Source organism: Rutidosis leptorrhynchoides, chromosome 11 (genome assembly GCF_046630445.1).
Source record: "Rutidosis leptorrhynchoides isolate AG116_Rl617_1_P2 chromosome 11, CSIRO_AGI_Rlap_v1, whole genome shotgun sequence".
In the NCBI taxonomy this organism is placed as follows: domain Eukaryota; kingdom Viridiplantae; phylum Streptophyta; class Magnoliopsida; order Asterales; family Asteraceae; genus Rutidosis; species Rutidosis leptorrhynchoides.
The window spans coordinates 237,856,720-237,880,413 of record NC_092343.1 but is presented as its reverse complement, the minus strand read 5'-3'; positions in this window follow the sequence as shown (position 1 = coordinate 237,880,413).

Genomic DNA, 23,694 nt, shown 5'->3' with positions numbered 1-23,694 from the left:
CTAATGTTTAGAGATCATGTAATTAAGTGCCAACAATAAATCAAATGAGTATAATATTTTCTTTACTCATTAAATCCATAATTACATTCAATGAAAATATATATGCAAGTATATTTTCATAAAGATTGTAATTAAAAATTTCTTTCGTACAAACTGTTAATGATGAAAATATTTTAACGGGTGGGTAGCACCCGAAGAATATTTAGAATTCACATTAATAAGTTACACTGTACATTCTTTAAATTTGATTCAACGGTCATCCATTATTCTACTCACAACCACCGGTATTCGTATCCGCTCATCCCAGAATAACCATTCTCATTTTATATTCGGATTTTGACTTATCAGAATCCAACAAGTGGCATAATGAAGAAAACATTGGATATATTAAAATTGTTAGAAACACACGATTTAACTAATTGAAAATCTATTAAGGATTTCACGCTAACTGTTCCGGCTAACTGTTCCCAGCTAACTGATTAACATTTAATTTATCGCAATTTACATTTCCGCAATTTACATTCTCGCAATTTTAATTTCCGCACTGTACTACTGTCGGGACACATGTACGCAACACGTCGGATTAATTCTGAGACAACACCGGTGCATGGGTCATGATATACATTTATTTATTTTACGCACTTTATATGACGGGACACGTATACAAGGTTTCGATTTATCATATCGACCCATCTATATATATAGTTTGAGTTGTGATCAATACAGAGACCGGTACACGGGTCACGATATGTATTATTTAATTTGAATATTATATATATATATATATATATATTTAACTATTGTATTATTGGACAATCGAACTAACAGACTGCTAATTATGGACAAGTAAAATGAATTAAAATATTAATTATAACATATGAAACTAAACAATTCTTCAAGTTTGCCACTTGATTTTATCTCAAACCTCATTCGTATCTTGACAATTACAATTCGTATTCAAGTCCTTTCATGATTTTTGAAAACATCTCGATCGAGAAGTCGAACCTGCCATACCTTGTCTACAGAAGAAAAGATTTACGTACCTGAAAACTCTCGAAACCAAATTCATAGTTTAACACATATTGTGTTGAATCCTCCGTCATTCATTAGCAAAAACAACCCTACAATTCCTTTTCAAGAAGCTAATTTTGACACAGCTCCACTTCGGCTTCTCAGTAAGACTACTCCTACTATAACCTCGAAATCTATACCTTGTTCTTCCGTCGTTACCACCGAAGAATCTTTTATATTTTACAACGTTATCAGCAGATGTACCAGCAGCTCGACATTCCTAGGACGGAAACCGCAAGTCGTATTTTGAAAATCTTGCAGAATCTCTTCATCTATACTTATGATATTACCTCTAAGAACTTCATACCCCGAATGTGAAGTTTCTGAAAAACGTCTTGAACTATGAAGTAGTTCTTGAAATACTAACGAAGCAACATGATGCAAGACAGTCATAATGACCAAAACTTGATGATAAAGAGAGGAAGTGTTAGGAACGCTCGATAGAAAAACTTGGTACTTAAAACCGGATTGAGCAAATCGTGAAAGAGACTCTGAACAAATTACAAGGACTAAACTTGTACATAAAGAATCGTGACAATTCCGTAGCAAACACCATGCTTCCGAATCTAAACCCTTACGGGTCCATCTTCATCATCATCCTTCGACATTAGAAATCCTAAGACATTATCATATCTTTCATTATAAATATCCTCAATATTTCTGAAGATGTTTTCGAAGCTATCCTTATCTGAAATCATTCATTCCTCCGTAATATTTGCGTTACAACATAAAAAGGAACTGTGTTAGTTTCTAAATTCTGAAATCTTCAATATGAATGTTTTGAAGTAGTGTTGGGAATTGATGCATGAATTAGTATAATATAATGGAACTTGATCAACTTCATTATATTACAGTAACTCATGTTAAGTTTCTAATGGAATGTGATAATTCACAGTACCGTCATCATGTGCCATGTTACACGACTCTTATATTCTATCCAATCTCCAAACATATTAGAACGAATCACTCTGATAGTTCTAATTTTCCGAAATATCCTAGTAAATTGATCAATCAAAAGCGTGTCATTACCAGTTCTTTCTTAGAACATTAGCTATGTTCATTCCGAATCTCATACTTACGAACTTCGGACCATTACTCGCTTGACTCAATGACGGGAAGAAAGAAAACGAAGGGGGTAGTTTTTACAAGTGAAATATCTGACAAAGAAGTCATAACAGCCTTATCGCAGTAAATCAAAGGAGATCCTGTTTCCTAAAATCGCCAAAGAACCAAATCTTATTCCAAAAGATTTTCTTAAAATTTCATGAATTTCATAAATCAATCATAACCACGTCATCAGTTAAAACGATATCATATTACTCATTTCACTCTCTTTTATGATAGCTTCGCTCGTACGCTTCACATGATCGAAATGTTTTATCTATATCTATCAATAATGATAAAACTTCATTATCACTTCATAATTGTCATGAAAACATTCCTATTGTTATTTATGACAACCTCTACCAAATTTCGAGGACGAAATTTCTTTAACGGGTGGGTACTGTAACGACCCGGAAATTTCCGACCAAATTTAAACTCTAATCTCTATATGGTTCCGACACGATAAGCAAAAACCCTAATGTTGAGTTTAGACAACCTTAAATCTATATCTGGATGATTAGTTACCTTTCTGACCAAGCCTGACGATTCACGAACGTATATGTGTTTATGTGTTATATATTTGTTTATAGTTAACGATAACAACGTATTAGATATAATAGGTTTCGATATAAGAATATTATACTTAACGGTGAGAGTAAAAGAGCTAAGATTTTACAAATATCTGAATCTGTCTTTGTCAAAATATTAACGAGTCGTTTTAATAAAATAAAGATTTTAACGTATTCTAAAAAGTCGTAACTTTTCTAGAAACCTTTTGACAAATTGTAAATGATAACGGTCCGTGATTTTAATAAAAATAAATATTTAAATAAAGCGTGTTTATTAAATATATATTTATGTATTTTTACAAAATGATTAAATATAGTCTTTAGCTAAATATAAAACGTTTTGTATTTAAAAATACTTAGTTAAACAACGAACATTTTTTTTATATAATATAATTTGATTATAAAATATTTTTAGGGATTTTCAATGATATAAAAATAAAAATAAAGATAATATAAAGATTTTTAATGAGCACCAAAAGACTACAACATTTCATCACAAGATTTCAAGTTAAAATGTTGGAAATCACTAAACCTGCGCACTTGCACGAGAAAAATCATAACTAAATCATACTGACTCGAAAAAGGGTGATCTTGGTGTCCAAACGACCGTAACTCAAAAATCTACAACTTTCATGAATATACCTTACACGAATCGTGTACCCATCTACACGAATCGTGTAATGTTTTGCCGACATAAAGTGGTTAGGTGGCAAATTTCAGCAAAAGTTGTATAAATTAAAATATATGGATCCGTTTTTTTTCTTCACACACACACACATGATACAATAAATACTCCGTAAACGATAATTATTTTATAATTATTATTATTATTATTATTATTATTATTATTATTATTATTATTATTATTATTAAAGTTAAGGTTAAGATTAAGATTAAGATTATTATTAATCTTAGATTTGGAGTGTTATTAATATTAAAAATATACCAAAGATTATGACGGGGTTCTGCCCAAGTGTTCCAAAACTAATTTCATGAGTGGGATAATATTAAGGAGATCATGGGTCATAGCTATGGAAGTTATGGGTATGGATCAGGGGTTTTGCTCGTGAGACAAACTAGTGTTTGTCATCTCCGTTGTGTCTAAATAATATCCTGCAATATTGAATCTCAATATTGATACGTGAGCACTCTAAACTTAACTTTTATTTACTTTTAGTGTATCCTTGACTAGTGCTCGAGAAATTAGGATCGTGTATATTTTTATATCAATTTTTGTTAAAATATATTTTTAGGATAGAATCTGAATTAGTTACTCTTGCGATTGAAATAAGGTATATGAATAATATGTTTTTGGAAAGGTGGCGAAAAACTAAAAACTTTTCATTTAGATGTCGAATGAATTCGACGGACAGATTTGAAGTTATAGCCAATTGAACTTTCGTACAAATTATTAAAAATGAATATTTTTATGTTACGTCGTTGTTAAAATTATTGTTATAATTATAAACACTACCATCGAGGTTATTAAAATTATTAGTAACTAATATTTTTACAACAAATGTAAAATTATTATTTTAATTATTATTATTATTAAAACTATTAATTATTATCTTTATTAAAAATATTATTTTGTTAATAACTAAAAACAATTAATAATTTTGTCAAAAATTGTCAAAATATTACTTTAACTATTATAATCAACAAAATTATAAATTTATCATTTTTGTTATTATTATTATTATGAAAATTATCAATTTATTAATAAAATTATCATTTTAAGGAAATATTATTATTATAAAATATTAATTCACCAATTTGATATATTTTTGTATATAAAATATTATTTATTAACAAGTATTGTTATTTACTATAAATAAATTTTGTTAAATATTTAAAATATAAAATGACTATATTTATTCAGGTATAAATTTTTGGAGTTCATTTTGAGTCAAAAGAATTTCTGTTAACTTTTACAAATTAGTCTCGAGCATTAGGATTGGTACACTAGAAATTGACTTTAATCGTTATTTAGATATTAATCGATATAAAATTATATAATTAATTAGGTTCGTGAATCGAAGGCCAACCTTATAAGTTATCAATGATGTTATATGTATTTTTACTACAAAATACAATTGGTGAGTTTCATTTGCTCCCTTTTTAATTGCTTTTGCAATATATATATTTTTGGGACTGAGAATACATGCGAAGCTTTTATAAATGTTTACGAAATAGACACAAGTACTTAAAATACATTCTACGTTGAGTTGTACCACTGGCATACTTCCCTGTAGCTTGGTAACTAATATTTACAGCGGTATTGTAAACGCGAATCCTGTTGATAGATCTATCGGGCCTGACAACCCCAACCGGACTGGACGACCAGTATTCAACGGTTGCACAGTACTTCGTTTTGCGACTACACCTTGGTACGGTGTAGTAAGATTTCATATTAAAGGGAATATGCGACGTGATTAAATGTTAAGTATGGTTACCAAGTGCTCAACCACTTAGAATGCTTTTATACACTTGCGAGTGTACAGATATTTATAACTATGAAATCTTGTGGTCTATTGAAACTTTTGATAACTGTTGTTACAATAAACTTATGAACTCACCAACCTTTTGGTTGACACTTTTAAGCATGTTTAGTCACAGGTACGAATTAAGTCTTCCGCTGTGCATTAGCTCATATAAAGGATACTAGTTGGGACCATTTAAGTCATGATACAAGAACGTTGCATTCGAGTCATTGAAGATCATTAAGAGCTAAAATTAAGTTATTTGAATATTGTGAAATGTTAGACGAACATAACAATTTTGATGTAATGTTAGATTGCCTTTTTAAGAATAAATGCAACGTTTGTAAAATGTATCATATAGAGGTCAAATACCTCGCGATGTTATCAACTATTATAATTCGTTTGTAATCGATATGGACGTTGTCCGAATGGATTAGGAACGGGTCGTTATAGCTATATTCATATTCCCATTCAATTCCATCAAGAATTCTATTCGTATTCATTCGGTATTTACACCCGTATCATACCCAGCTTCCATACTTCAATACTATGAGTATATACCAATATGAAATACCAATTATTACCTCCTTAGCAGCCCTATGAGTCACAAGACAAGAATAAACATGATGGAACCAACATTTTAACTTCTAGTATGCATTATTATGCTATATTCCAAATTTTGATAAAGTTATTATGCTATATTCCAAATTTTGATAAAGTCTCTTAACCATATGCATGACCAACGAATTTTAACCCTCTTTTTACTCATCCATATCATCTATTTAACCCACCTTCACTCTCATAATATTCACACACAAGAACTCCAAGTATTCTCTTCATTTCTTACTCTTTAAACACTCTTTAAACACACATACTTCAAGTCTATACTTTCAATCTTTTGAATCCATTTCAAGAACTCTTTGAAGATCAAGAACATCACTTTTATCTCAGCAACTTTGTTCAATTGATTTGAGGTAGTCACCTTATTCATAATCTTATTCGATTCATATTCATATAGCTATCTTATTTTGAGTTTATAACTAATAACAACAAGAACAAAGTTTAGATCATTTCTAAACTTGTTCGCAAACAAACTTAATCCTTCTAACTTGACTTTTAAAATACTTCAACACATGTTTTATGACAATATGTCAAGCTAACATAAGGATATAAAACTTGTAAACACGAAGAACACCTTAAAACTGAACATACGCCGTCATAGATCATCGGGGGCTGTTTTGGGTTTGATTTTAAAAACCTATCTTAAACTTTGAATTAAAAGAATTCCTTTGGTGAAAAATCTTATTTTATATGGATGTGAAACATATCCAAAAATCATGGTCATACTCAAAGTGAAAGTATGTTTTTCAAAAGAGTCATCAAGATGTCGTTCTTACGACGGATATGACTATCTTCTTGTATTTGACACCTAAACTGTATTTTCGACTATAAACATATTGTTTTTCAGTTTAGATTAGTAAATAACTTTTCGATACAAAACTATGGCAAGTCGAATCACTCAAAACGGATTTGTAACGAAGAAATTATGGGTAAAATAAAATTGGATATTTTTGCTTGTTTTTAGCCACGGTTTTTATTAATAAAAATGGATGCTAACCTTATCCTAGCTAACTTACCTTGTATCCTACATGTATTTATACATGTCTTGTTCCTGAGCTTATGGAAATACAATTTATAATAGTCGTGATTAAGTTCTACGACAATATATTATAGTCTTAATAAAGATCGTAAGGCACCATATATATATATGACTTGATCACCGTGGATCCGTATACAGCGTTTTGACATACCATATCGACCCATCTATATATATATTTCGGAACAACCATAGGCACTCTATATGTGAATGTTGGAGTTGGCTATACAGGGTTGAGGTTGATTCCAAAATATATATATACTTTGAGTTGTGATCGAGCCTGAGACATGTATACAATGGGTCGCGGATTGCTTCAGATAATATACATATTATGTGTCTTACTATATTAAGACAATATATTATAGTGTTAGTGAATTCTAACAAAATATACGCATTTATATTTATATATATATTTATACTGTTGGACTATCGGACTATTGGACTATCGGACTATTGGACTGTCGGACTATTGGACTACTAACAAAGGACAATTAAAATTATCATAAGTATGGAATATTAATTATATATATATACATATCTTGACACAAGAATATTATTATTAGGTTCGTGAATTTGTCAAAGGCCAAGTCTTATTACTATCTATTCGGAAATCATCACAAGTGAGTTATAGTCCCATTTTTACTATCTAATTATTTTTGGGATGAGAATATATGCTATTTTTATAAATGTTTTTCGAAATAGACACAAGTACCGGAAACTACATTCTATGATTGATTGATTACACTGGATATCACCCCCTTTTATTCTGGTAACCTAAGAATTAGTGTTTATTATAATTGCCACTAATTGACGCGAATCCTAAAGATAGATCTATGAGCTTTAACACGCTTCAGTCAAAGGGTTTGGCTGCTTTAGTTCTTCGAGGTATTTATAGTATAGTAGCTACGCGCTGTATACTGGGGGATATTCTATATGCATCTTGTTAAGGTCGGTTACCAGGTGTTTATCATATGAATGATTTTTATACACATAATTTGTGTATGCCATTTATAAAATCAAATCTTGTGGTCTATTATTATTATGAATTACTATATAGATTTAAACCTATAACTCACCAACATTTTTGTTGACTTTTTAATCATGTTTATTCTCAGGTATGAATTAGGTCTTCCGCTGTGCATTAGCTCATATTAAGGATACTATTTGGGACCATTTAAGCCAGGATTCAAGAACGTTGCATTCGAGTCATTGAAGATCATTAGAGACTATTACTAAGTAAATGACAAATTAGGTCATTTGGATATTATGAAATGTTAGGCGAACATGTCAACTTTTGATGTAATGATAGATTGCCTTTTAAGAATAAATGCAACGTTTGTAAAATGTATCATATAGAGGTCAGGTACCTCGCAATGTTATCATATGTTATTGTATTCGTCCCTATGGATTGGGTCGGGTCGTCTCACAAGGATCACCCTAGGCCACAAGTAGCAGTAATGTTATGTTTGTAGTCTTTGTACGCTATCTTTAATTATAACTTTCACGTTATAAGTGTATACACTTAACAAATTATTAATATACCTATTAATTATATATATATATATATATATATATATATATATAAGTGATAATATATTTAGTGTAATTAAGTGTTACTATATAGGTAGGTGTATAAGTTATACTAATAATAGTATTATTAGTTTTAAATTATTCAACTGTTATGTAAACCTATCATTATATGTTACGTATATAATTATACCTATGTGATACATACATATATATATTCTTAATTATTACTATACATGTATGTGTTCATAACTATATGGTATATATATATATATATATATATATATATATATATATATATATATATATATATATATATATATATATATATATATATATATATATTAGGTGTGGGTGTTACATATATATAAGTGTAAGATGATACATATATTTATATACACTTATTACTTTTATTATTATATTCACTAACTTATATAACTTACATAATACATATTCATACATACATACACACGTACATATACATACATATATACTCATACATATACACCTATATATATATATGTATATGTATATATATATATATATATATATATATATATATATATATATATATATATATATGTATATGTATGCATATACACAAGCATATACCTACTTATATATGTATATATACATACATACGTATGCATGCCTGCACATGTATTATTATTATCATTATTCTTTACTAAACATTACTAATCTTATAATCAAAAACTTTTTATCATAAACTTAACCTAATCAGATCATAACTCTTATTCATCTCATAGGCTATTCACGTTCAAACTTGTCATAACCTAATAATTTACGAATTCATATGATCCTATTCTTCACTATTATTAACTAGCTTCATGTTCAATATCTTTTAAGTCATTAACCTAGTTTTATAACTTCTTAAATCATTACTTAACAACAATCATGATCACTTTGTATTCATACTTTTAAGTTTAACAATCTTAACCTTATTATTAACATTCATCAACTAGTTCACTTTTAATTATAACCAATATCATGATTCAATAATCTTAAACTTATTAATCATAAACCTAGTACTTAAAGTAAATTAATTTATAAGTAACATGAGGCTAGGGTTAGGGATACCTTAATGGATAAAGATTAAGAAAAGTTGATGAATATGGTGCGAATATGGACTGAACGGGAAGCAGAAATCAACAGCAACAATCACGACCTCATAAGGGTTTTCTTGGGTCACGAACAGAGTAGAAGACTGCAGCAATTCACGACCCAAAATAAGGGTCTTCTTGGGTCTGAATAGCTCGTCAGAAACAACAAGAATAGCAACAAAATCACAGCAACACAATCGATCTTGGGCTGTCTTTTTTGATCATGAAAACTTGCAGGAAAACCAGAAAATAAACGCAACAACAACGGGTTGTTTATGGAGCTGTTTGAGTCACGTTTTACAGTAACAAAATAGAAGAATTATGGGCTGAACAGGAAGTTGTTTCGTGGAGGTTAAAGGCGACAAAAGCATGCTCTTTTTGAGGGGTTTATAGTCGACTAAAATAGCTGTGATGGAGGGCTGCAGTTATATGTCAACTATACAAGCAACAATAAGGGCTGTTTAAATATTGATTGAAGGGTGGTAGTTATAGTCGACAAGGATGGGGTTTGGGACTGCAAACCTGTCGACTAAAAAAGGGAAAAACTGAAGGGATTGGTCGACTATTTTGCAGCAAAGGGAGAGGGTTTTATGGATTATTTTTGTGGTGTGCAGATTATGAAACATTAACGCCTTATATAGATGTGTTACAAGAGTTGTGATCTTATTAGGAATCTGGGAACTTGGTGATCAAGGACTTAAATTATATTAGGATGCAAGTATTAGAAGTTAATTAGGATTAGTAGTTACTTGTTAACTAAGTTTTCCTTTTATACAAATCTCCTAGCTTTCTCTCTTTTTTTTAATCGGCATTAGCCTTATATATATATATATATATATATATATATATATATATATATATATATATATTTATTATTACTATTAATAATATTTAGGTTACATTTGGTAAAAATACATTTTATTCATTTATTGGTCCTAACTTTTATAAATTTTACTAAGTTCATATAAGTTCTTATTAATTTTTAATTCATATAAATGTCACATTTAATTTATGACGTATTGTTTATATTATTTAATTAGTATTAGGGTTAGGGTTTAATATTCAATATTAAATGGGATTAGGGTTTAGTAGTTAGTAGGTAGGGTTAGGTTTAGGGTTTCAAATAGTGTTAGGGTTTTAGTATTAATTAGTATATTAACTTTAACCGAATAACAACCCTAGTGCTAAAGCACAGAATATGACAATGAAACCCTAAGGGCAGTTTAGTAAATTCAGAATGGAAATGTGAGGGTTGTTATTGTACGTCCCCGTTAATTTAAACTTCATCCCGAAGTTTCAGTAGGACTTCTCGGATGCACCAACAGTTGAGAATAGATGTGGATATTTCCGTTTCATTTGGTTTTCACGTTCCCAGGTATGCTCGAAGCCTTTTTCATGAATTCCAACGTATCTTAACAACAGAAATAGAGCTTTGTTTCAAACGTTTAACCTCATGATCTACAACTTCTATAGGTTTTCCGGTGAAGTGCAACTTATTATTAATGCGAAGATCATTCAAGGGAATAACAAGCATGTCATCAACAAGACACTTTTTAAGATTCGAAATGTGAAATGTATGAACTTTAATTAACAGGAAGTGTTGACCAAAAATTACCATTCGGTCAACGTTTTGTTAAGGCAAATTTTACAATTAATTACAGTGGAGATCTACTTGAGTGATAGCTGTTATTGTATAAAATTTCAGCCAAAAGAGCATGGGTGATTAGAATATCTAGTCTTATGGACTTCATCCATGACTAGTTCTCAAAAAATTTCTGAATAGCGGTGATTTTTATAGGATCGACATGTATTCCTTCACTATCAACTACATGCCCAAGAAATTGTACGGTTCGCAGCCAAAGTTCATACTTGGAAAAACTCGGCATTTAGTTGTTCCTTCTTTAAGAGCTCTAGAATAAATCGCAGAGGTTGTTCATTCTCTTTCTCGCTCTTGGAATAAATTAGGATGTCATCAATAAAGACTATCACGAATTTATCAAGATAAGGTTTGCATGCATGGTTCATAAGATCCATGATTACAGCAGGAGCATTGGTTAAGCCAAAAGGCATGACAAGAAACTCATAGTGTCTACAACGCGTTCAGAAAATAGTCTTAGAAACATCAGTTTCCTTGACTCTCAATTGATGATAACCCGACCTAGGATCAATCTTTGAATAGACACTTGATTCGTGCAGTTGGTCAAACAGGTCATCAATAAGCGGGAATGGATAACGATTCTTGATGGTTAGCTTGTTGAGTTCTCGGTAACCAATACACATTCTCAACGTCCCATCTTTCTTCTTAATGAAAAGAACGGGTGCTCCTTGATATGGCCGAAACGGACGGTTTTATTCTCGCGGTGTCGTTAGGCCGCGGCGCGTCAGAATCAGCTACCACGAGGAGCGAGTAGTGGTTGTTTTTTATTTATATTTAGCTGGGGTTCCAAGCTATAGCTCACCTACTTGTCTTCCTTTTTAACGAGTAAGTGGTAAATATAACTCAGGTTCGTATTTTTGTATGTTTGCTCAGTAACGTGGGACAAAAGTGCCTATACAGTTAACCCTAGTGACAAGAGGTGATAGATTATGGTTAACTAAGTAAGATAAAACAATAACTAGACAGGAAAAGTAAAGATAGGTATGATGAATAGAATTCTGAAGGGGAATTATCGCAAGAGTTCAACTTCCTAGAATAAACACTAAACCTCAATCAACTGGGCTATGAACCTAACTGATTTGTCACTAAGAGTTTAGGCTTTGAAGATTCTGGCTAACACAGGTAATCCCTACTCCCAACGTTAACCTGAAAGGTTTAATGACCTTATGGATAGAATCCTAGGTACATGAACAAAGTGGTTTACCCTATAAAGGAACGTCTCAGCTTTTCTTAATCCTAGTTGGTCTAACTAAAGCAATATCCTACCACTAAATTACTATGCTATGCCTCGACATTAACAGATGTGCAATCTTAGATATCCTAAGGTACTGCTAATTGGGATAGAAGTCTCTCCTTTGCGATCACTTATTCAACCCCGGATCATCTTACAGCATCTCAAGAACACTGCTTCTGACGCGAATCATGCTTCTGAGTAAGTTAGTGTTCACTGAACTCTCTATTGCTAACTCTGATCACAACCTAAATGGGCAGCTCTTCTATGACGAACAAATACTTATTCGTACGTAGGTACTATATCCCTATTGTGACGTTAAGCACACATAACTAATTACCAGGTATCCTAGGGTTGATCAGGTCCTAATACTAGGTTATAGCCACGTGAATAAGCGGAAAGGGTGATCCGTAAATTAAACTTCTAAACCATCAAGGTTTCAGCATAACAACATAACAAGTTTCAGATAAAATATTCAACATATGATAAACAATTGTAACAGATAGATGATCATGCAAGATGAAAGCAACTCAAGATAATAACTTTATTAAATTAAGGAAAGCGTTCACCGTTTACAGACGAGATCTGAACCATTACAAGTGCTGACAACCTCTAGCCCGCTCATAGTACAATCTTCGGCGTTCGCCTCCGGGTACTTAATTTCCCGCTCGGAGGTGAGAAGGCCTTGAAAGCTCTAGTGGGAGAAAGTGTATTGTAGTGAGAGAGTGAAGAGAGGTGTGTGTTGAAATGAATGACCAAAGCCCTTTAAATAGACATGGAAAATGTGCCGGATACGGCTGGCAAGTCGTACGACAAGCCGTATGGCAAGCCGTACTTGGCAGGCCGTATCCGGGTGGCAACACGCTTGGTGGCACGTTTTTGGTAAGCCGTACCCATACGGCAAGCCATATGGCAAGCCGTATGGCAAGGCGTATTTGTTGTCTGGTCAGCCTTTGTTCCTTAGATCGTAACTTGATTTCTTGACTTTCACCGTTTTCGCTCTAGAATCTTCGTTTTAGCTCCGATTCTCTTGATTCTTTTTGCATCTTCTTCGTAATTACTTTGCCTACAAGTTTAACTGAAAAAGCGATTATTTTGCCGACAAAGCGTTATACTTTATGCTTTTTGGGACTCAATATCGGGGGTAAAAACGTGACTTTTTAGCCGATATCAAATATCCCACACTTAGACTTTACTTGTCCTCAAGCAAACTTCTGAACTTAAAACAGTGAGGACTTTAATTCGTAGAGATCAAGCTATTTCATTCCACAAGACGGAAGAGCTGAAACTCGGTTTTTATTCTTTTTGCTAATCTCAAATCTTTTCCCGCAAGCATGAGAGGAGGTTACATAACTGAGGCTATCTTTCTCGGGTCACTCATTTCACTCAAGTATTTAGGGTGTCCTAAAGTTCTAAGAAATGAAGTCACTCTTAGCCAGTCATGCTCACATTCTTCGTCATAGGCTTGATCAAGACTCAAATCTCCATCACTTAATTTGCGAGAATTTTCGGTTATCGACCCAGCTTGAAGAGATGGGGATTTTTGAAGTTTCTAGAGTACGAAGGGTTTTGATAGATAGGAGTTTTTGTTTTTGAAAGACTGATTTCATCGATCCTTTTAGCTTTTGTCGGAATTTCTTTGATGAGCCTCCTTCTTTTTACCGCCAGGAGTTCTGTTCTCGGATCTTTACTGGTTATGCTCCCTTTCTCAGAGCCTTTATTCATAGAGACTTTGCTCTAGTTTTTTTTTTTTTTTTTTTTTTTTTTTGAAAGCAACTCTTGCTTTTCTCTTCGAGGTCTCCTTTTCGGCGATCTTCTTTGATACTTGACTTGGATGCTCGCATTTTTTCTATTGCGATTTTTGGAGGTTTTCCCGAAAAATAATGATTTGTCGGGATTTATTTGTTTATGAAGCGGATAGAGTAAATAAGGAAAAGGTGAAATGGATTTTTGTGGAGCGAAAGTGAAAGTGGAAATGAAGGTGGGGGTTGTTTTCGTCTTCATGAATAGCTGAGGTTTAAGTTAGTCATTCTCGTCAAAATGTGTGATTCCGAAATGTAGATCAAGAGCAAGTTCTGATTCCAAGATGTTAACATCGGCGCGCTCAACGGAAATATAGTGAAGCACTAAAAATGAGTGCTTATAAAGCCTTATTTGGGGGTGCCTCACAACAATTATAACAGGTCGATTTGCGCCTTTCGTTATGCAATGCTCTATTGGGAAGTTGATTTTTGTTTTCGCAAAAAGTTTTCAACCTTGTTTTACCCTTTTTGCCTATTTTGTAATAAAAACGTTTTGATCTTTTATAGAATTTAATCATCCTTAGCGTTTGATAATTCGAAAACTTTTAAATTTTGTGAAAAACTTGAGGATTTTACAAGAATCGTTATGTGCAACATTTGCTATCCCACACTTTAAAATAACATTATCCTCAATGTTAAGGATACGGAGTATCCCACACTTTGGTTTTTAAAAGAGGCGTTTGTGTTATAAAAAGTTTATGTTGGTGGGGTTGCCAATCCCACACTTAGTTTTTATAGTGGTATAGTAATTGCGTATATTCTAATTGAAAAGGTGTTTGAAGACGTAGTACTCCCCTAGGGTTTCAGGACGTGCAATTGGATGGCGCGCTTTATCTGGATTCTTCAATTATGGTATCGGCGTCATCCTTGTTCACGTCGTCTCTGCTCCACCATCCGCCTTGTATGGTCTCAATCATCGTTCGCGTTTGTGACGTTTATTCATGCAACATTATTCTAAAGACAAGCATACTAGAAATAAAAGTAATAATGCCCAAAATTGGGCGTACACAACATAATGTAATATGATAAAATGAAATGTAGTGATAGTGAAAATATAGTGTTCCAAAATGTACTCATGATCATGGCTGGGGTGTGGAGTATGGTGGGGAATAAATGACTCTCGTACGAGCTCCCGTCGGGTTCCGTATCTAGACTGACCCTCACTGGTCATCTCCTCGTCAGTAGCAAGCTGAGCTGCCAACTCTGCCATGTTAACATCTGAGGACATCCTAAACTCGATCTCTCCTGATCTAGCTATCAACCCGGTCAATGATGAGGTGCTCGTGTGTACCATCGGACCTAAATTCCAACCGAAACTATCCTGTGAACCTCTGTTTTGCCCCCATTGGAGGTTCACATCCATACCCTGTATACCCTGTGTCACTCCTGCAGCTGTACTCTGCTCCACTGCCTGATCCCATATCGGGTCCTGTCCAACGGTAGACGTGAGAATGGGGTCAGTTCTAAATATCTGATTGACGAAGTTCTCGACCTCTGTAGTCTCTGGAGGATGCGGTGGAGATGGGATCACTGTACGCTATGATAAATGATGAGTAGGTGGATCTGGAGGTCCGGAAAACTGATGGATTGGGCCAGCACCCATAGGATCACGAAAAGCCTGCATTACCGGATACTCATGAGGAGGTGGCGGAATGTCGAACTGCCTCGCTGCGTGATATGCCAAATGATCCAAATTCTCGAGGATCGCATGATGAGAGAACCAACTCTCCGGTCCCGGTACTTCCCCCATATGATACTGATAACCGAAAGGCGGGTAACAAGATCATGGACGATCACCCTCTCTGACGGATGAATGTCGGCGGGTGTCTGTGGGCCGCCCATGGGCCGTCGGATCGTCCTCGTCCATAGGTTCCTGAGAACCTCTCCTCCTACTACCATCCCTAGTCCGGCCGTCATGCCTAAATCCCTGAACTCTCACACCCGGCACCATCCGTTCCTCGGAATCAGGTATCTCAGGATTCGCTTGGATGATCAAACGCTCATCCTCCACGCGAATCAACTTCCAATTGCTCAATAACTTGTACCCTATTTCCTCAGACATGGCTCCAATCCTATAATGAAGTCGCTCAACATCCCCTAAAACACCCATTCGTCTAAGCAGCTTGGTAACAACACCTCCCAAAACTGGAACAACCGTACTTGCTGAACTTTTCTCGGCAGTAATGGCTTGAGCGAGGAGATGCGCCACCTGTACGTTTTGGTTGTTGATGATGGCGTTCATTAGGTGCATATCTCTGATGGTGACAGCGCCGCCGTGTCTGGCTTTTGGATAAAGGGTTTTGGTGATCAAGTGGTGGAGTATTCGGAATTCGGGGTTTATAAATTTAGATGCCTTTTTACTTGAGTGCCAATCTTCGTCGTCGGTGGTGTGTTGGCGCCAGAAATGATGATGTTGCATTTGATTCGGGGAGGTTAAACCGTTCCTGAATATCCGCCGGTTGAGTTGATTTTCTTTATATAACTCGAGGTATCTCGCAAACTGCCCGAGAGTTAAATGGTACATTCGGTTCTGGTGCCTAAAGTGAATACACTCCTGAGTGAGATAATCGGTTGAACTCACCTCAGAATCAAAACTCCACGTGGCCATAAACTCCGCGTATGGCTCATCATAAGTTGTTTCGTTAAGTTCAAACAACTCCTTCCAAGCCCAATGCGTTCTACCTTCGGCTTGGAATTCAAACATTCGTCTAAGATCCTGGTCCCAACCACACTCCTCGAGTATTGTCCAATTAACGTATTTATTCCCTGATTTCTCGCGGTTATACCAAACCCGCATGAAGGGTTCATGCTCCTCCGGGTTTTCTTGGTTAAGAAGACAATTGGGAAATTCAACGTGGTTGCGACGAAGAGCCATCTGCACAATTAAGTAAAGTAGGTTATGTTCCAAAAATTAAAATTTAAACTCCAAAAATGCCTATATTTTTCGAAAAAAAAATTCGAAATGAGGGCTTTAAAAATGGAGTTTTCCAAAATCCTGTTATAGTCAAATATAGCCAAAATTACCGCAAACAACATTGAAATGAACTATAGGCTTAATTTAGCGCAAAATTCATAGTGTACCCGTGATTACGATAAATAATGCAACAAATAATAATTATAGTCATTTAGTCGTAATAAACAATTTTCAACCAAAAATGATGACATTTAAGCATACAATGATCCTAAGGACCATTTTTAATTACCTTAAATATTTTCAAACATCAAAGTTGAGTTATAACACGTCAAAGTCAAAGTTTAGAGCCGTTTGACCGAAAAATATTCATTTTGTTCAAAACGTACAAAATAAGGAAAATCAAAGATTAGGCTACATTTTCATGAGCAAATCATTGATTCCATCATTTGAACTAGTTCTAAGGCAATCCTAAGTTTTAAAAAACGTTTTAACTATAGGAAAAACCGAAGTCCTAATAACGTGTAGTTTGACTAAAAATTCAAAATCAAGCAAACTAGCCTATTTGGTTCCAAATTCAGATTCTAAGCAATCCTAATGAATCACTAAGCCTAACAAATCTAGCAAAACATCAAATCTCCAAGAATTTTACCCAATTTTCACCCTAAAACCTCAAGTGACGAGTCGTGAGCCAAAAACTATCCTAATTGCCTCAATCTAGCCTAAAAACTAACACAAAGCAATCACATTATCTATCTAAGCATAAAGGAATCCAAAATTGAGTCAAAAATCAAGTTTTTCTAAAAAATCAAAAATTTGACCTTTAGAGAAAATTCGAATTTTCATCAAGAAAGAGTACCTTTCGTTCGAAATTGACGCTAGAATCGTGTTTAGGAGGCCTGAGAGAGTAGGATTCGAGCTTTGATTCGTCAAAAACGGCCAAGAAATGAAGGATTGAGAGTGATGGTGGTGCCATCGGTGTTGGGTCACAGAGAGGAAGAAGAAAACGCAAGAAAGAAGAAAAAGAAAGAGGAAAGGGAAGGAAAAAGAGAAAGAAAAAGGCCCGTGTGGCACGCGGGCTTATTTCCCCAACCCGACTTGCACAATTTTTAAGTTTTTATAATTTTAAAATTTAAAGGGTTTTAAGAAAAGATAAATAGAATAAAACCTCGGATTTTAATCCGGTTATTTTTATATTATTTTTGAATTTTGCATATTTTCTGAGACAAGTTAAAAGAAATAAAAATAAAAAGGAAAATAACAAAAATTAAAATATTTTATTATCATTAAAATTTCAAATTACACAGGTTCTACAACTAAATTCCAGAAATGACGCGGAAAGAAAGACAAGTTTAAAGCTTCTTTGACCATCCAGAGCAGATCCGCGGAGTGTATTGAAAATATTTCGAAATCACTTAACATTTTACGCTCGCGTTTCTGTAAATCTCCGATATCGTCCATAAGTTTAACCAAAGCCCTTTTAACTTTTTAGTATTCGAAATTCCGTCCCGTGGCCCAGTATCTCTATAATTTAGTTCAAAAAGAAGTTTTGCCACCGTGTCTTGGAATAAAAGATCTTCCGCGCAGTCAGGATCACCGATAGTAAATTTAAAATTTGAAGATATTTCTCGAATGATCTTCCTTTGCGGGTTTGTAAATGGAAATTTTGACATAGTGAGGATCTGCACGAGTTCTGAATATACTTCCTTTCTTTTTGCGAAGAAATTCTGATGTATTCTTTCCTCGGTAGAATCCGGAAAAACTTCAATTAATCTTTTGATAAGAAATGAGGCTGGATCAAAGTAAAAGAAATCTCGGTTTCCGTAGGTTGAAACAGGGTTAGGTATCTTGCTTTCACTCCAAAATTCTAATTCAGAGATCATTGCCGAGACGTAACGGTTTATGTGTATTGGAGAAATCTCCTTATTGGTGAAGTGAGGGAGAAAAGCGACGAATGACTCTAAATCGAATTTGAAATTAATTTCTGCATCCCGATACTTGACGAAAAGGTCATCCCCACATTCTTTTAACAGTTTGTGAAGAGAACGAGTCTGAGAACGCGGCTCTTTTAATAAATTGAGTTGAAATGTTGAAAATGGGAAGTCCGAGGAATAGACGTGCCTAACGAATTCTCTATAGACGTCTAACATTCTACTGGGATTTAACAGATTTCCAATAAACGGAGCTTTTGTTTTATCAGGGTTTCGTATCTTTTTAGGATTAAATTCGAACAAGTCTGGATAATTGAAAATAGTTGGATATTCTTCCCTTATCTCATCTTCCATTATCAGGAGTTCGTTAAGACTGAGCCTCCCTTTTGGATCGTGAAGAGGGTCGAATCCTGGTGAATTTGAGTAAAACTTATCCAAAAGCAATGAAATCTCTAAGTCGGATGAAATTATCCGGCTTCTTGGACTACAAGAATCAAGTACTAAGTCTTGATGAGACTCATCAGGGTTTAGATTTGTTTTTGGTTTAAAAAGAAAAACTTCGCCGGTTTCCGAAGTCGTAGGAGAGCAACTGCCATTCACACTTTCTTCGTAGTCGGTTAAGTTTGAACTGGAAACTACAAAAAGAAAAACCATAATTAATATTTTGTTTTGTTTTTATATTTGAAAAGGGTTTACTATAATGGCGACTTTAAATCCTATACCGACAAACTCCCTGCTTGTTAAGCATGTGTGATTCTTGTCAATCTATCTTCGAAACAAGTGGTCAGGCAGACAACCGGAGAGGCAGGATCCTTTTGGTTCCAATATAATTGGAGACTGTTCGAAAAATCCAATAACCAAGTCCGTGTATAATTGTCTTTCTTAGACACCACCCAAGAATCTTAGATATCTTGATAGAATCAGCGATTACCTTAACAGACAGAAAATAAGTCCCCGGCAGCGGCTCCAAAAACTTACCTCTCCTCGTGATATGGCCGAAACGGACGGTTTATTCTCGCGGTGTCGTTAGGCCACGGCGCGTCAGAATCAGCTACCACGAGGAGCGAGTAGTGGTTGTTTTTTATTTATATTTAGCTGGGGTTCCAAGCTATAGCTCACCTACTTGTCTTCCTTCTTAACGAGTAAGTGGTAAATATAACTCAGGTTCGTATTTTTGTATGTTTGCTCAGTAACGTGGGACAAAAGTGCCTATACAGTTAACCCTAGTGACAAGAAGTGATAGATTATGGTTAACTAAGTAAGATAAAACACTAACTAGACAGGAAAAGTAAAGATAGGTATGATGAATAGAATTCTGAAGGGGAATTATCGCAAGAGTTCAACTTCCTAGAATAAACACTAAACCTCAATCAACTGGGCTATAAACCTAACTGATTTGTCACTAAGAGTTTAGGCTTTGAAGATTCTGGCTAAGACAGGTAATCCCTACTCCCAATGTTAACCTGAAAGGTTTAACGACCTTATAGATAGAGTCCTAGGTACATAAACAAAGTGGTTTACCCTATAAAGGAACGTCTCAGCTTTTCTTAATCCTAGTTGGTCTAACTAAAGCAATATCCTACCACTAAATTAGTATTCTATGCCTCGACATTAACAGATGTGCAATCTTAGATATCCTAAGGTACTGCTAATTGGGATAGAAGTCTCTCCTTTGAGATCACTTATTCAACCTCGGATCATCTTACAGCATCTCAAGAACACTGCTTCTGACGCGAATCATGCTTCTGAGTAAGCTAGTGTTCACTAAACTCTCTATTGCTAACTCTGATCACAACCTAAATGGGCAGCTCTTCTATGACAAACAAATACTTATTCGTACGTAGGTACTATATCCCTATTGTGATGTTAAGCACACATAACTACTTACCAGGTATCCTAGGGTTGATCAGGTCCTAATACTAGGTTATAGCCACGTGAATAAGCGGAAAGGGTGATCCGTAAATTAAACTTCTAAACCGTCAAGGTTTCAGCATAACAACATAACAAGTTTCAGATAAAATATTCAACATATGATAAACAATTGTAACAGATAGATGATCATGCAAGATGAAAGAAACTCAAGATAATAACTTTATTAAATTAAGGAAAGCGTTCACCGTTTATAGACGAGATCTGAACCATTACAAGTGCTGACAACCTCAAGCCCGCTCCTAGTACAATCTTCGGCGTTCGCCTCCGGGTACTTAATTTCCCACTCGGAGGTGAGAAGGCCTTGAAAGCTATAGTGGGAGAAAGTGTATTCTAGTGAGAGAGTGAAGAGAGGTGTGTGTTGAAATGAATGACCAAAGCCCTTTAAATAGACATGGAAAATCTTCTGGATACGGCTGGCAAGCCGTACGGCAAGCCGTATGGGAAGCCGTACTTGGCAGGCCGTATCCGGGTGGCAACATGCTTGGTGGCACGTTTTTGGTAAGCCGTACCCATACGGCAAGCCGTATGGCAAGGCGTATTTTTTGTCTGGTCAGCCTTTGTTCCTTGGATCGTAACTTGATTTCTTGACTTTCACCGTTTTCGCTCTAGAATCTTCGTTTTAGCTCCGATTCTCTTGATTCTTTTTGCATCATCTTCGTAATTACTTTGCTTACAAGTTTAACCGAAAAAGCGATTATTTTCCTAACAAAGCGTTATACTTTATGCTTTTTGGGACTCAATATCGGGGGTAAAAACGTGACTTTTTAGCCGATATCACTCCTCACGGAGGCAAGCTAAGACGAATGAAACCTTTCTCCAAAAGCTCTTAGAGTTGGCTGGATGATTCCTTCATTTCGGATGGAGCTAATTGGTATGGTGCCTATGCAATAGGTGCAGCACCGGGCGTGGATAATTTACAAGTAAAGGACAATATAATATTTAGGGTTGATATTTTTAGTTGACAATATAGTGATAAGGAGTAGGTAATGGTACACAATGGTCCTAAGGTTGATCAAATCTTATTCCCATCATGATCCATTAGGATTTCTGCATGATTTATCATAATATAATTACGTTGATCAAGTGTCATTATATTATTCTAAATCATACAGGTCCATGTCATCTAATCAATATTCATCTTCTCGAGGTAAATGATTCAATGGAAATTGTTAGAAAAGAAAATAAAATCATTCATTCATTTAAAAGAAAATAACTAGAGTATTACAGAAACTTAACGAAATCCTTCAAATTATAAAAGTACTAAATGGTAACATAAAGAACACCGTGAAAATGAGAAATTTAAATGACTCTTGTAGTTATAAAAAACTTTTCACTGTGCCTCTTCATCCTTCTTCCTCATTATCCCGAGGTTCCTCGGCAGTTATCACAAACGCTCGGCCTTTAGCGTTTCACGTGTTATCCTTTTTCTTTGGACAATGGTTGCGAAAATGCCCTTTTTCTCCACAGTCATAGCATGTAGGAACGATTACGTTGGCTTTTGTTGCAGGTGTATCAGTCGAAGGAACTGCAACCCTACAAGTCTTGGCTATATGACCAATCTTCTTACACTTGGTGCACTCAGCCTTGCACCACCCAGAATGGTGTTTCTCACAACGATTACAATAAGGTTGTTTCCCTAAATAACCTCCTCTTGAAATTTCGGAAACTTTCTTATTTGAACCTTGGTTTGATTCCTGAGTAGGCTCAAATTTCCTTTTGCCTTCACCAGTCTTAGCCTCGGCTTGTTTATTAACCGCGACCTTTCTCCTCTTTGCCATCATGAAGTTTTGAGCCATAAGTATCACTGCATCTAAGGTCTCTTTGCAAGCAGCAATAACATTTCCTTAAATCTCATCAGGAAGGCCTTCTATGTATCGCTCAATCTTCTTTTGTTCATTTGGTACGATATCCGGGCATAGTGAAACCAACTCTATAAACCTGTTGGTATAAGCCTCTATATTGGTACCATTGACCTTCAATTCCCAAAACTCTACTTCTAGCCTTCAGATTTGATTCCTTGGGCAAAACTTATCCGTCATCATTCTTTTCACAACGGCCTATGGAATAACATTAGCAGCATCTAGCCCCACAGTTTGGGAATAGGCGTTCCACCAAGTCAAAGCAAGGCCACCTAGTGTGTGAGTGGCATACTTCACTATGTCGGCCTCCGCACAGTTATAGATACGCAAGATTGATTCGAGTTTTTTGAATTAATGAGTTAACTCGACCGCTTCCTGATTCCCATTGAAGGATGGAGGCTTACAGTTCATGAACTCCTTGTAGGTGCATGATGTGGATGGATTCCCTTGGTTGTTCCCTTTATTGTTGCCTTGGGTGGCAGCAAGTAGTTGTTGAAATTGTGCGGGAGTCAAAGTAACATTGGGAAGAGCGTTAGCACCACGAGTTTCCATTGATCTTCAACACACAAACACAGTATTAGTGGAAGTGTTATGGTGTACTAGATAGCATCACTAATGGATAAGGTAATATGGGTAAGTTAGTGATAATGATGGTGAAGCAAGTGAGTAATTGGGTGTGCGGATAAATCCTTCAGTGTCGGATCCTTCGGTGTCCGAAACGATGACTGGGTGATGACTAAACATCCTAGAGAAGGAGTACTAAGCAGATTCTAAGGCATGGTATGACGGCAAGGATATAAGGAGAGCATGGTAAGGCAAGCATAGAACTGAGGATCGCA